The following is a 15,959-nucleotide window of genomic DNA, read 5'->3' as shown; positions in this document are numbered from 1 at the left end:
ATAATAACACAACCTATTCTGACGTCTGAAACTTTGTCGTTCCGTTCTAGACAGAATCCTATCACACTGCATTGGCTCAGGAATTTGCTCTGAGGATAACGCCACAGCGCGCACAGTTCTGCGCTCCCGCAAGTGCCGGTCAATCTGAATGGCCAGAGACATAGAATCACTCAGACCGGAAGGCGTGGGAAACCCCACCATAACATCTTTAACGGATTCAGAAAGACCCTTTCTGAAAATTGCCGCCAAAGCATCATTATTCCATTTAATAATAATAATCTTTATTTTTATATAGCGCTAACATATTCCGCAGCGCTTTACAATTTGCACACATTATCATCGCTGTCCCCAATGGGGCTCACAATCTAGAATCCCTATCAGTATGTCTTTGGAATGTGGGAGGAAACCGGAGTGCCCGGAGGAAACCCACGCAAACACTGCAAACTATTTGCAGATGTTGTCCTGGGTGGGATTCGAACCCAGGACCCCAGCGCTGCAAGGCTGCAGTGCTATCCACTGAGCCACCGTGCTGTCAACACCGACCATTTTCTGAATTTCTGACAATACAATTCTGCCGCCTCTTGACCCTGAGACAGGGCCAACAAGGTCTTCTCAGCTTGATCCACAGAATTAGGTTCATCATATAACAATCCCATAGCCTGAAAAAAGGAGTCTACTTCAAGCAAAGCCGGATTCCCAGATTCCAGGGAAAATGCCCAATCCTGCGGGTCGCCACGCAGCAGGGAGATGACAATTTTAACCTGCTGAATGGAATCACCGGAGGATCGAGGTCTCAAAGCAAAAAACAGTTTACATTTGTTTTTAAAACTCAAAAATTTGGACCTGTCACCAAAAAACAAATCAGGAGTAGGAATTTTCGGTTCTAAAACAGGAGTCTGAACAATATAATCAGAAATACCCTGTACCCTAGCAGCAAGCTGGTCTACACGAGAAGCTAATTCCTGAACATTCATGCTAGCACAAGGCTCTTCAGCCACCCAGAGATAAAGAGGGAGGAGAAGACAAAGTAGACTGAAGAAAAAAAAATGGCTCAAGACCTTTCTTCCCTTCTTCTGAGATGCATTTAACTCATTAGGGGCCAGTTGTACTGTTATAATCAGGTGACCTTGGAGCAGCATGAAAACTTTCACTGGAGTAGGTGGTAACTATACTGACCGCAAACCCTGATCTTAACACCGCAACTAGAAGTAGCCGTGGGGTGTGCCTAACAAAACCTAGACACCTCGACACAGCCGGAGGACTAAATATCCCTATAGATGGAAAAAGGAATACTACCTTGTCTCAGAGCAGAACCCCAAAGGATAGGAAGCCCCCCACAAATATTGACTGTGAGTAGTAGAGGAAAAGACACACTCAGGCAGGAAACAGGATTTAGCAAATGAGGCCACACTAGCTAAATAGGAAAGGATAGGACAGGATACTAAGCGGTCAGTATTAAAAATCCTTCCCAAAATATCCACAGCAGAAAATACGAAAACTCCACCATCTAACTAAAGATGTGGAGCGTATATCTGCAACTCCAGAGAATACAACAAGACTGAGAAAACACTGACACAGTCTAAGCTGGACAAGAGAAAAACAAATGAATAGCACAGAATATAAGCACACTGCATGTGTGCCACAGAAAAAGAAACAGACACTTATCTTTGCTGAATTGGCAGCTAAGCAGGAGAAGCCAGAAAGTGATCCAACACTTCACAAGAAACATTGACAACTGGCAAGGACTAATGAATCCTGCACACCTAAATATCCCAGTCAGAGCTGCAATCAGCAGATACACCTGGCCAGGACTGTGACTCAAAGACAACTGCATTCCCACCTACAACCACTGGAGGGAACCCAAAAGCAGAATTCACAACAGAAGCCATACCATCCCAGCTGCCATAACATTACCCCAGTGGACCCCTTGAAGCAGTGTCAGTCATCCCTGACCGAATACCACAGGTGGCGTCACAAACATTCTTATTCCCAAAAGTCCCTTTAAAGACCTTTCCTTTAATTTGGATGCCCAGGGTCATGGACCAGGTCTCTGCCACCGTGACCACCCCTTTAATGACAACCGGACCTGGTATCAAGTATCCCTATGGTCATAGTGGTGCGCTCCAGAAGCGCCGTATTACAGCACCAAACTGGTTAGTGTGACGCTGATGGAAGGGGGATACCATTATAAAGAAGTCAGGAGGCAATGATTTATTTCAGGCACCGCACACCCTGGAGCCTGGAAGAAATCATTAGCATATAACATTGTTTGAATCTCTCAAGATCTACACCGCAGCTATAAGGCATACAGGTAAGACTGGTTTAACCATGTCTCAACAGTGGGGGCATTATTATATATGTGCACTATGGTGGCATCATTCATGTGTATCGGGTTGGGTGTGTGGGGGGCATCTCCCATTACAGTAACAAACTGTGTGGTTCACTTTTTGATGTTACCTCTTGCAAAAGTGAGAAATTTGGAGCTAAATCAAGATTTTTTGTGAAGAAATTGAACTTTTTCACCATAACAAACTAATATTATCAAATTCTATGTCGTACTTGTGGCTTCAAAATGCACAATATATCCCTGGATAAAAACCTTGAGGGATACAGTTTCCAAAATGGGGTCAGTTGTGTGTGTGTGTTTGTGGGGGGGGGTTCTGCTGTTTAGGCACCTTAGCGGCCCTGCAAATATGACATGGTGTCCGCCGTCTCTTTCAGACAAGTATGTGTTCCAAAATATGATGATCTAATGTTATCAAATTCTGTGTCATACCTGTGGATTTAAAGTATTCACTATACCCCTGGATAAAATCCTTGAGGGGTGTAGTTTCCAAAATTGGGTCAGTTGTGGTGGGGGGGGGTTCTGCTGTCTAGTCACTTTAGGAGCCTTGCAAATGCAACATGACCGTTGTCTTTTTCAGTCAGATTTGTGTTCCAAAATTCAAATATTGCTCCTTCCTCTCCGAGCCCTGACATTTGTCCACACAGAACTTTTTGACTAAATGTAGGGTATCGCCAAGTTAGTATGAAAGTGGGTAAAAAACTGTGGTTCTGCTTTTTGGTGTCACCTCTGTGAAAAGTGAGAAACTTTGGGCTAAATCAAGATATTTTTTAGAAGCAACATTTAAATTTATTTATTTTAATTTCATTTTGCATTAATTCTTGTGTTAGCCACTGAAGGGTTACAAATTTTCCCGGCAACAGTTTTGAAGTACTTGAGGGGTGTGGAATTTAGAATAGTATCATTTTTGAGCAGTTTCCAATATATAGACCCCTTAAAGCCCATTTACATCTCAATAGGTCCCTAAAGAATCAGGTTTTGTAAATTTGTTGAAAAAATGAGAAATTGCTGCTAAACTTTGAACCGCTCTAACATCTTAACAAAAAAAATCATGTTTCAAAAATGATGCAGATGTAAAGTAGACATATGGGAAAAGCCATTTATTAATTATATTGTGTAATATAACTATCTTATTTAAGGGCATATAAATATAAAGTTTAAAAATTGCAAAATTTTCTTTTTCTTCTTTATATTTTCAAAAATATACACAATCATTTCAACCAAAATTTACCGCTAAGATCAACTGAAATATCTCTCGAAAAAAACATTCCTAGAATCACTGGGATCAGTTAAAGTGTTCCAGATTTATTACCACATAAACCGACCTGATCACTATGGTCAAAATTAGTTCCGTCAAGGGGATAAAGGGAACATGTCACTACATTTATGCTGCCCGAACTATAGAACACATGAATCAGAGCTTGTCTGCATAATTGCATCCAGATATGTTTTACTATGAAATGCGGCTTTTCAGAGAAAACATAGTTTGAAAAGATTGCCGGGAACCATAGCGTTTGAGATGACTATGGGAAGACCATTGACAGGTCTCTTTCGTGTGTGTGTGTGTGTGTGTGTGTGTGTGTGTGCACATAGAGATCTATCAATGACCTTGAAAGGGACAGGTTGAATGTGGCTGGGGAATTTAACAGACTAGTCAGTACTCTACCTAAAGTGCCTGGCCGGATTGTCAATTTAAGTTTTCTCTTAAACGCTGTGGTGTAAAACATACTTGACTACAATTGTGTCATCAGTCTTGAATTCATGCTTTTGTTTGTTTCAGGTAACCTGAATCTAGTATCAGGATCCTTGGACTAGGGAAACAACACTCTCAGCACTAAAGGTACCTTCACACTGAGCAACTTTAGAACGATAACGATAGCGATCTGTGACGTTGCAGCGTCCTGGATAGCGATATCGTTGTGTTTGACACGCAGCAGCGATCAGGATCCTGCTGTGACATCGCTGGTCGGAGCTAGAAGGCCAGAACTTTATTTCGTCGCTGGATCACCCGCTGACATCGCTGAATCGGCGTGTGTGACGCCGATCCAGCGATGTCTTCACTTGTAACCAGGGTAAACATCGGGTTACAAAGCGCAGGGTCACGCTTAGTAGCCCGATATTTACCCTGGTTACCATTGTAAATGTAAAAATAAAAAAAAAACACTACATACTTACATTCCGGTGTCTGTCGCGTCCCCCGGCGTCAGCTTCCCTGCACTGTGTCAGCGCCGGCCGGCCGTAAAGCAGAGCACAGCGGTGACGTCACCGCTCTGCTTTACGGCCGGCGCTTACAAAGTGCAGGGAAGCTGACGCCGGGGGGCGCGACAGACACCAGAATGTAAGTATGTAGTGTTTTTTTTTTTATATTTACAATGGTAACCAGGGTAAACATCGGGTTACTAAGCACGGCCCTGCGCTTAGTAACCCGATGTTTACCCTGGTTACCCGGGGACTTCGGCATCATTGGTCGCTGGAGCGACCACACAACGACTAAACAGCAACGCTGCAGCGATCGGCATCATTGTCTATATCGCTGCAGCGTCGCTTAATGTGACGGTACCTTAAGGAATAAATGGAGGGTAGTCATTAGTGCTGCATGTTTGTCTTCTTCTCTTAAAAAGATTGTCTGGGATAAAATAAGTTGTCTGCACTCACTCTCTGTGACTGTAAACTGACGAGTCATGAAAGTGTGAGATGTGAATACATTATTACATATTCTGATAAAATAGATAGGTCCATCAAGTTCAATCTTTTCAATCAATTACATATTTTCAGTCACTTGAATATTTCTAAGCCACAATGCCATTTGATGTGATAAGGGCATACAGTCCTTTTATAAATGATATTATATTATCTGCTGTTAATACCTACATACAGTGATGGTCGAAAGTGTTGTCACCCTTAAAATTGTTCCAAAGAATGAAGTATTTCTCCCAGAAAATTATTGCAATCACAGTATGTTTTTTTTTATACACATTTATTTCCTTTGGGTGTATTGGAAAAACAATATAGAAAGAGAAAAAAATCCAAATTGGACATAATTTCACAGAAAACCCCCAAAATAGGGAGGACAAATTGTTGGCACCCCTCCAAAATTGTCGGTAAACCACTTTGATTCAAGCATATTATGGTCATTTAAACTCACCTGTGGTAAGTAACAGGTTTTGGGCAATATGAAAATCACAACTGAAACTAGATAAAAAGACGAGACGTTGACTCAGTCTTTGCATCGTGTGTGCTACTAAGCATTGAGAACAGAAAGAGAAGAAAAGAACTGTCTGAGGACTTGAGAACCAAAATTAGTGAACAATATCAACAATCTCAAGGTTATAAATCAATCTCCAGAGATCTTTATTTTCCTTTGTCCACAGGGGGCAACATAATTAAATTTGCAACCCATGGCACTGTAGTTAATCTTCCTGAATGTGGATGGCAGAGAAAACTTGAACGGTTGGAACACAGGATAGCTCATATGGTGGATAAACAGTCCCAACTAAGTTCCAAAGAAATTCAAGCTGTTCTGCAGGCTCAGGATGCATTAGTGTCAGTGAAAACTATCCATTGACATTTGAATGAAATGAAACGATATGGCAGGAGATCCAGGAGAACCCCACTGCTGTCACAAAGACATAAAAAGGGTAGGCTGTAGTTTGCCAAAATGTATGTGAATAAGCCCAAATCCTTGTGGACATATGAGACCAAGATAGAGCTTTGGGTAAAGCACATTATTCAACTGTATACCAAAAAAAGAATGAGGCCTGCAAAGAAAAGAAAACAGTACCTACAGTCAAATATGGTGGATGCTCAAAGATGTTTTTGGGTTGTTTTGCTGCCTCTGACACTGGGTATTTTGACTATTTGCAAGGCATCATGAAATCTGAAGATTACCAAAGGATTTTGAGTCACAATGTAGTGCCCAGTGTGAGAAAGCTAGATGTGTCCTAGATCATGGGTCTTCAAGCAGGACAATAACCACAAACATACTTCAAGAAGCACCCAGAAATGGATGTAAACAAGGTAAGGTAAGGTATTTTAAAGGAATGTCATGTGCCAGTCCTTTGTATTGACCACAGACAGTTAAATAAAAAAGTTTGGGCACCCCTATTAATCTTAAGCTTAATGTTTTATAAAAATTGTTTTTTTTGCAACAGCTATTTCAGTTTCATATATCTAATAACTGTTGAACACAGTAATGTTTCTGCCTTGAAATGAGGTTTATTGTACTAACAGAAAATGTGCAATCTGCATTCAAGAAGAATTTGACAGGTGCATAAGTATGGGCACCCTTATCATGCTGATTGGCAGTCAGCTACCTGCAGTTATGGGGCTGGGAGCCAGTTGTCAATCAGCATGACATCAGCAGTCACACCCCATCAACAGAGCCTAGTAGAAGAGTAGCAGCTTTTCTTCTTTTTTTTTTTTTTTTTTGTATAAATTAGGTTTATTGAAGCAAATAAACAATACAACAATGGAACAACGCTGAAACACAGTTGGATGTAGCAGCTTTTCTATCATCGTGATGACACTGGAAGCCGCAGAATAGCAATCTGTGACCACTCTGAGCTGACAGAGATCGGCACGGTGTACAACAGGCAAGTAGTTACCAACTGCAGCACCTACCTGTAATTAGACAAAAATAAAATAGCCCTGGGTAACCTCTTTAATTAATGAAGCATTAATTAATAAATGTGATGAGCATCAGAGGTGCCATGGTTTATTCAGGAAAGATATCAGATAAAAGATCACTTTTTGGGAAAGTGAACTGTGGATTTTGACCCTAGAGATAAAATATGAAGCTTCTCAGGCCAAGTTATGGCACATGATGATGCGCCTAGTTTACAACACAGTTTAGCAGTGGCAAACTCCCTTTAAGTATTTACATTCTGTAGCCTTGCACTGTTGACGGATGGTTCTCCTGATGGACAATGATGCCACCTTCTGGCGCTACGTTATAAAGACAGTAAAAGACAGTCATTTATGCAAACAATACAGCCATGGTGATTAGTTCTTGTTTGCGTAAAAGGAAGTTATGGAAGATCACAAAGTTCTTAATCACATCATTAACCATATCAGTTTTGAACTCAATTAAGCTCATTAAAATCCTCTATTTACCAGACAGAAAAATCCAAATGCACACTGCACCACTCACTGGGCTCTTCTTTGCCTGTATTTGTTAATCCATCTGGTGAAGTTGAATCAGTGACTGGAGTTGAGTTGGATGCCATACATAGAGAAGGTTCCTTAGAAACAACAGTAAACGGAATAGGAGGATCATCTGTACCAGTAAAGGGTATGGATGGTGGAAGTCCAAAATCCCCAGAATAAAGTCTACTACAACCCATAAAACAAGTTTTAAAGGCCTTTGAGACATTTATTCAGCCATATGCCCCAAAGTCCACAGCGACAAAGCATTACGGGGTGCTTCCTTGGATGGGCTTCAAATATTTTTTGTATGTTTTCCATCAAGAAAACAAAAACAATTTGGAATGTTGGTTACTTCCCAAAACTTGCCCACAAAGTCAATCCAATGCTACTTGCAGGAATGTGCAATAAAGTCATCATGAACAACATCCCACAGCAACTTGCACCTTGCAACAAAGCCCAAATAGTAGACATTTCCAGCTACTATTGTAAAGGACAAGTAAAAAACTTTTTTTTTACGATACAACCTTTATGTCTTTACAGTTTATAGAAACATGAAGACAGTTGATGAGTTTATCTCTTACCAGTCTTTACCTCATTTTGCCTATCAGAAAGAACATATGTTTTCTCCAAAAGATCTTGACTAGAGATGAGTGAACCTGAACTTAAAAGTTTGGGGTTCATGCTGGATAGTTAGTGTCCGGTGCTAAATGCCGAACACAAACTTCTCCCTGAAGTCCACTGCAATGTTCGGAGTTACCGGGAAAGTCCATTGCAGAGAGAGAGAGAGAAAATTTTCCAGCTCAAAAGTCTGCATCCAATTGTTTTCAATGGGGTTCTGGTTCAAGTTCTCGTAATCAAACTGAACTCTGGAATAAAGTTCGGATTGGGTACCAAGACCCAAACTTCCACGGGTCCGCTCATTCCTAATGTTGATGGCAGTGGTGTATTTAGAAACAACTGGCCCCATGTCTCTACCAGGCAATTATCACCTATTCATTGGATAGTTGATAGATGTCGAATGTGGGAACACCCCTTTCATTCAGGAAAGTTTTAATTCTGTTGCTAAGAACCAAGTATGGAAAAGTTACCAGACCACCAAGCAACAGATGACAAATCCCTTGGAAACTGATTTAGAATATTTTAAATGTATTTTTGGTACTTATATTGTTCACATGGTTATGTAAAGATCAAACATAGGCACTGCTAATCTCTTAATCCTAATTTAATTAGAACAGTCCTAGATTAACCTAGGGGTACACATTGATTTAGCAGTTTGCTTTAACTTGTTAGCATCTGGCTACAAAGCTTAGTTTATTTTCATATTCTTACATTGCCACACTGTATATTCACAATGACACATATGGAAACATTTCTTAACTTCAATATACCACCCCAGCTATGCTGTAATATAAAACAAGGAAGGCCTAATATTTATATCAAATTAAATCATGTGGTTAACAGAACTCATGCATAACTTTGTACAATATCTTAACATTTAGGTTCCGTTTTACCTTCTAACTGTTTTGATGATGCACACGTTTGTTCTGGATGATGGGTAGATCAGGGCGCCCTGCTCTTATTAATGTGATTGATTAGCATTTGTATGTCAGATGTAGAGATATGTGCTACACAAGGTTTATTCTCACTTGTCACCATGCCTAACTATCATTAGGTTTGTATTTAGGATATTATCCCTTGTCAACAAAGCAAAATATAATTTCTCTGTCGGACTAGCCAACTAGAGTTCCAGAGACTGCTCTAGTAGGACCATCTGCTAACGCAGTGACGAGCCCTAAAAGTCCAACAGAGGACAACCCTAACTGATGATGATTTGAGACTAAGTGATTATTTCTTAAAGTTAATTTACAAATAACCCAGAATTTATACACAGTGATATTAACTTTAGTGGACACATTCCTATTTGTTGGCCAAAGAGTAAAGGGCACTTCTAATTAAAAAAAAGAACCTACAAAGAGAAAGAAGTACAACACCCCAAGGTAAAATCAAATCATTTTTATTAGATAACAAAAATATATAAAAATTGAGGAATGGAGAATGTGTACAGAGAAACTATGCCACTCAAGTTTCCCAGTAAATAATCATAACAAATGTTACATGTATGCCAGCCAGAGGTGTATCTATGTTTTCTGGCACCCAGGGCAAGAATTCAGTTTGACCTCCCCCTTACCAAGGACATGTGCGATTTGCACACTTTGTCATGTACCCATGAGCTGCTCTCCCTAATGCTCTCAATGTTCAGTGAAAAACTGAGAGAAGCAGAAGAGAAGCTCGTTGTCATAGGACCATAAGCATGTGAAATCGCATATGAGTGAAGTGTTCATGTGACGACTACTGGAACCTGCAGAGGTGAATCCTGACTTCGCAGTTTCCGAATTCTCACAACGAATGCACTGCACACTTTTAGGATTCTCCCTTGCCGGTCGACCGTCATGTCAGCACAAGCATGTGATATGTATACTTCTGACCACATTCCGACTAGATGTGAACAGCCTGGCTCAGTTCATTTTCATTGACTGTGGCCACACATGTCTAGTCAGCATGTGACTGCATGTATGTAAATCGCCTGCACGAGAGAATCCTGACAGCGTGCAGTGCGCACTGTGAGAATTCAGAAGTCTGCAGTCACAAAGAATGACTGCAAACTCATTACAAACCTGGACAACCCGTTTAATGCTCCTAACATAAAAACATGAGAATTAGTATCACAGATAACATTTACATCCAGGTACCTTTTAGATGACGTCTTTGGAGTCGTTCTCCTTCTTTTCTTCATCTTGTCCAGACCCCATGATGAGTTTTCTCATCCACAGCCATCTCTGCAGACTGCATACCACCATCCTTGCCCATTCCACCACCTTCATCATTTTCTCCCCCTCCACCATCATCATTGTCCTTTCCACCACCACCATCCTTGCCCATTCCACCACCTCTATCATTTCTTCCCCCTCCAGCCCCCATTATTGCCCTTTCCACCACCTCCATCATTTCCTCCTCCTCCACCATCCCCATCCTTGCCCATTCCACCACCTCCAACATTTCCTCCTCCTCCACCAACTCCATCCTTGCCTATTCCACCACCTCCATCACTTCCTCATCCCCCACCACCATCATTGCATTCTCCCCCCACCCCCATCATGGCCCATTCCACCACTTCCATCATTTTTTCCTCCCCCACCATCCCCATCATTGCCATCTCCATCACCCCATCATTTCCTTCTCCCATCAGCCCCATCATTGCCCTCTCCTCCCCATACACACACCATTTACCTCTCTGCACATTCCTCCGCAGCGCTACGCATACACACACACATACACAACACACACAACACACATGCACACACGACACACATGCACACAACACACGTACACACAGCACCTCTCACCTGTCCGCACGCTCTCCCACAGCTGAAGCATCACCGTCTGCAGCTTCCTCTCTCTGGCACAGCCGGCAGCTGAATGATATCATCGAGTGGTGCTGCTATCTGTGTGAGAGAGAGGAAGCGCAGGCAGGAAGCAGGACAGATCACTGCACAGGCCGTATGTCCGCGCATGACCCTGGGAGCCGACGCACTACAGCTTCTCTGTGCTGACTGTCAAGCTGACAGTCAGCACAGAGAACAGCTAACTCTCAGTCCAGGGGCGACTGAATGCAGCTGCCGGGGGAGACACTGAAGTCAGCTGCATTAGGTGGCCTGACTGCGCTCCTGTGCCAGCTGCACCCGGGGCACATGCCCCAGCTGCCCCCCCTAGAAACGCCTCTGATGCTAACAACCAAAGAGGACTATGCAGTCCAATACAAAGTGGCAAGTGATGCTGCACAGTAACCAGATGGTAAAGAATTAAATTTTAACACATACCACGGTTCATAATGCACAGATACAGCAGAGAAATATAGCACAGCCAAGTAGCGTATAACACAGCCCACATAGTATATGTAACACCTGCACTGGGAACTGTTAGGGCAGCTACTGGTATACTGGGATTTACAGACACTAAGAAGAGCTTTGCAGCTGCTGTTATACCAGGACCTACAGACATTAGCAGATTTTCCTCTGAGCTGCAGTGGACTACAATTCCCAAGGACCCCTGGACTACAATTCCCAGGGATCCTTGTTTGAGTCAGATGACACAGCTTGGATTGGAGGAGGAGGGACTTGGAGGCAGGAGCTGGGGAGAAAGTGAAACTAAGAATTCACAGGAAGAAAAGAGCGTGGTATCTTGTTGGGAGAGACGGAGCACGGGGAACTTGCCTGGCCCCATGCTGCAGGGTTGCTGTCCTCCCGGATATACTCATGTTGCTGGAGAGAGTGCGACTTTGTGTTACCCTCTGGAGCAAGTTGCATCAAAAACTTGGAGATTTCTGCCTGCACTCCCACCGTATAAAGGACTGAATCCGGCCGCCCCCAGCTGGTGTCCAGAGAACCATCCGACCGTTAGAGACGTGCCGTGAGTGACTTTCTTAGACTTGTGGTCCTACCAGCGTTATTTACAGTGAGTACATTACAGCTCAGACTATTGCCAGTTATATTCGTCTAAGTGCACCAACTGTTTTAATTTGCGCGCCTGCATCCGCGGCAACTGGGCCCCAACGTTTGGACTGAGTTAAACTAGAAGAAACAAACAAAAAACCCTACTACGTTATACTTGCAGGGTTGAAGTAGAATTAGAGTGAGATGTGTATATGACCTTGACAGAGCACAGTTATTTGTATTTCATGTTATTCTTTTAAATCCATCTAATGTATGCTGCATAGCAATAAACCTGTTAAACTGTTTTACTCCTGATCCCTGTGAGTGTGTACTGAGAGTGGCAGGGGTTTCCCGAATCAGCCCCTGGCAGAAGATAATAGCCCTTCTGCAGTCCCAGAGAGAGAACTCCAATCAAGATTCGGGTGGAGGCACTGCGCCCTGGAGAGGTGAGACCCCCCATAACACCCAGTGTACCGTGGTAGCCCTAAAGGGGTGTTACATATATAACACAGCCCACGTAGTAAATAGCACAGACACGTAGTATATTGCCCAGCCAAGTAGTATATTGCCCAGCCACGTAGTATATAGCACAGACACGTAGTATATAGCACTGACACGTAGTATATTGCCCAGCCACGTGGTATATTGCCCAGCCACATAGTATATAGCACAGAGACGTAGTATATAACACTGCCCATGCAGTTTATAACACAGCCACATCGTATATTGCCCAGCCACGTAGTATATTGCCCAGCCACGTAGTATATTGCCCAGCCACATAGTAAATAGCACAGCCACGTAGTATAAAGCACAGCCACGTAGTATATTGCCCAGCCATGTAATAGATTGCACAGCCATGTAGTATATTGCACAGCCATGTAGTATATAGCACAGAGACGTACTATATATAACACTGCCCATGCAGTATATAACACAGGCCATGTAGTATAGAGCACAGCGATGTAGTATATTGCCCAGCCAAATAATATATACCACAGCCACGTAGTATATAGCACAGCCCACATAGTATATAGCACAGAGATGTAGTATATAACACAGCCCACGCAGTATCTAACACAGCCCACGAAGTATATAGCAATGTGGGCACCATATCCCTGTTAAAAAAGAATTAAAATAAAAAATAGTTATATACTCACCTTCCGTCGGCCCCCGGATCCAGCCCAGGCATTTACCGATGCTCCTCGCGACGCTCCGGTCCCAAGAGTGCATTGCAGTCTTGCGAGATGATGATGTAGCGGTCTCGCAAGACCGCTACGTCATCATCTCGCGAGACCGCAATGCATGGACCCGAGCATCGTGAGGAACGGGAAAAGCCTGGGCTGTATCCGGGGGCCAACAGAAGGTGAGTATATAATGATTTTTTATTTTTTTTATTATTTTTAACATTAGATCTTTTTACTATTGATGCTGCATAGGCAGCATCAATAGTAAAAAGTTGGTCACACAGGGTTAAAAGCAGCGTTAACGGAGTGCTTTACACCGTGGCATAACGCGGTCCGTTAACGCTGTGATTAACCCTGTGTGAGCGCTGACTGGAGGGGAGTATGGAGCGGGCACTGACGGCAGGGGAGAAGGGAGCGGGCATTTCGCGGCCGGACTGTGCCCGTCACTGATTGGATTTCCGTGACAGACTGAAAGACAGACAGACAGACGGAAGTGACCCTTAGACAATTATTTAGTAGGTGATGTTCATGACAGCACCACACACAGTATGATATCCACAAAAGACCCCAATAAACAGTATGATTTCCACCACGGACACCATATATAGTAGAATGTCCACCACAGCCTCCTATTCAATAAAATCCCCCCAGCCTCCATACAGTATAATGGCCCCCACGACCCCTTATATACAGTTTAATGGCATACATTGCCCCTTATACACAGTATTTGCTCCAGTTGTCAGTGTATTGAATGCCGGCGGTTAAAGGAATGTGCTGGGCATCCACTGACAGCGGCAGGGGATGAATTTTATACACTTGTTGTAATGGGACTCAATGAGAATCCTGAATTTAGTGATTCAGGTGTCTGCTCCAGTACTATTGACCATATGGTGCAAATACAAGTTATGATCTGTTCTTAGTTAAATCAGAAATCCCACTATTGCAAGATGGGATACGTGAGATATGGTACACAGTGTCACTTGATAAGGTTCCCCTTGCAGCAGTAGTATTTATATGTGTATAAGGGTAATGTTTATACTGGTGTGACATTAAACTGTCCTTTAAGAATGCTGAAGTTAAGGCACTGTTTATATAGCAACAAAGTGCTGTCTTAAAATTATTATTTATTACTTATCTGTTTACACTACGCAAACTATTTACCTATAATTTACATCAAGTGAATTAAATTAGTTAACAACTTCTAAACCACTTATTAAAAAACAATATCAATTACACAGTGGTGTAGGGACAAGTTTGCACTTTCTAGATTCTACACAATTGGAGATTTCTACATACTGGATATTACATCAATCTAGGGACTCTAGGCAGAGGAAAGTGGATGGAGCCTACCATCTGCTGGTAACAAATGTTATTGCAATCAGTCACAACTTTAGCTAAGTAGTAGCATTTATTTCATTAGGAACTACAAGTGCATCTAGCAAAATTAGAATATCATCAAAAAGTTAATTTACTACAGTTCTTCAATACAAAAAGTGAAACTCATATATAATGTAGAATTATTACAAACAGGATGATCTATTTCAAGTGTTTATTTCTGTTAATGTTGATGATTATGCCTTACAGCCAATGAAAACCCAAAAGTCATTATCTCAGAAAATTAGAATACTTTATAACACCAGCTTGAAAAATGATTTTAAAATCTGAAATGTTAGCTTATACAAATGGATGTTCAGTAAATGCACTCAATACTTGGTCGGGGCTCTTTTGGCATCAATTACTGCATCAATGCTGTGTGGCATGGAGGCGATGAGCCTATGGCACTGCTGAGGTGTTCTGGAAGCCCAGGTGGCTTTGATAGCAGCCTTCAGCTCGCCTGCATTGTTGGGTCTGGTGTCTCTCATCTCCCTCTTGACAATACTCCATAGATTCTCTATGGGGTTAAGGTCAGACGAGTTTGCTGGCCAATCAAGCACAGTGATACTGTTATTTTTAAACCAAGTATTAATACTACGGCAGTGTGAACAGATGCCAAGTCCTGCTGGAGCCCTGACCAAGTATTGAGTGTTTTTACTGAATATAGATTTCAGTAGGTCAACATTTCAGATTTTAAAATCATTTTTCAAGCTGGTGCTATAAAGTATTCTAATTTACTCAGATAATGACTTTTGGGTTCTCATTGGCTGTAAGCCATAATCATCAACATTAACAGAAATAAGCACTTTAAATAGATCACTCTGTAATGACTATATATAATAAATGAGATTCACTTTTTGTATTGAAGAACTGAAATACATTAACTTTTTGATAATATTCTAATTTTGTGAGATGCACCTGTATCAGTTCCTTCAGCTACCGTGAAAATACAATCGATTAAAATAGATGCAGATAATCCGTGCCCACTGCCCTAGTGGCAGCCTAGACTATTTAGTAGATTTTTTTTTTTACTAAAACACAGGTTTTAAGTGGCTACAGAATTTATTTAGTTGAGCTTCAGGTTTATTCCCCAATAAAAAAAAGTTGTAACCTGTCGATAGGATAGAAAATAGCATGCTGATTGCTGAGGGTGCTACCGCTGGGACCTCCAGTAGTCCTGGGATAAGGGTTCCAAACCCAAAAGCAGAGCCTACAGCCTCATCCTGAAAGGAGCGGAAGTGTACATGCTTGACTACTACTCTACTCATTGTCTATGGCAGGGGTGGAAATACCACATGTGCAGCTGGTTCAGGGGCCTGTAGGAGAAGGGGGGCCAGTATCACTGCAGGTTGCTTAAAAGCCATTTTTTCACAATGTCTCTATTCTGCTTTCATACACAGTTAATTTAGTTATACATACAGA

General features: G+C 42.0%; 1 protein-coding gene across 2 annotated transcripts in view; it reads left to right on the top strand.

The window, feature by feature from the left end:
* PDE6A (phosphodiesterase 6A) overlaps positions 1-15,959 on the top strand; it is a 155,777-nt gene that overhangs the window by 27,511 nt on the left and 112,307 nt on the right. Inside the window, exon 1 of one of the 2 annotated variants that reach the window (XM_069764160.1) lies at positions 11,705-12,001. The exons of the other annotated variant lie outside the window; for it this stretch is intronic. The gene's annotated coding sequence lies outside the window, so the exon portion shown is untranslated. Of the gene's footprint in view, positions 1-11,704; positions 12,002-15,959 lie in introns of those variants that run through there. 2 annotated transcript variants of the gene reach the window in all.

This window comes from Ranitomeya imitator, chromosome 4, assembly GCF_032444005.1.
Source record: "Ranitomeya imitator isolate aRanImi1 chromosome 4, aRanImi1.pri, whole genome shotgun sequence".
NCBI classification, from domain to species: domain Eukaryota; kingdom Metazoa; phylum Chordata; class Amphibia; order Anura; family Dendrobatidae; genus Ranitomeya; species Ranitomeya imitator.
This window is presented reverse-complemented; position numbering and strand designations above follow the sequence as displayed.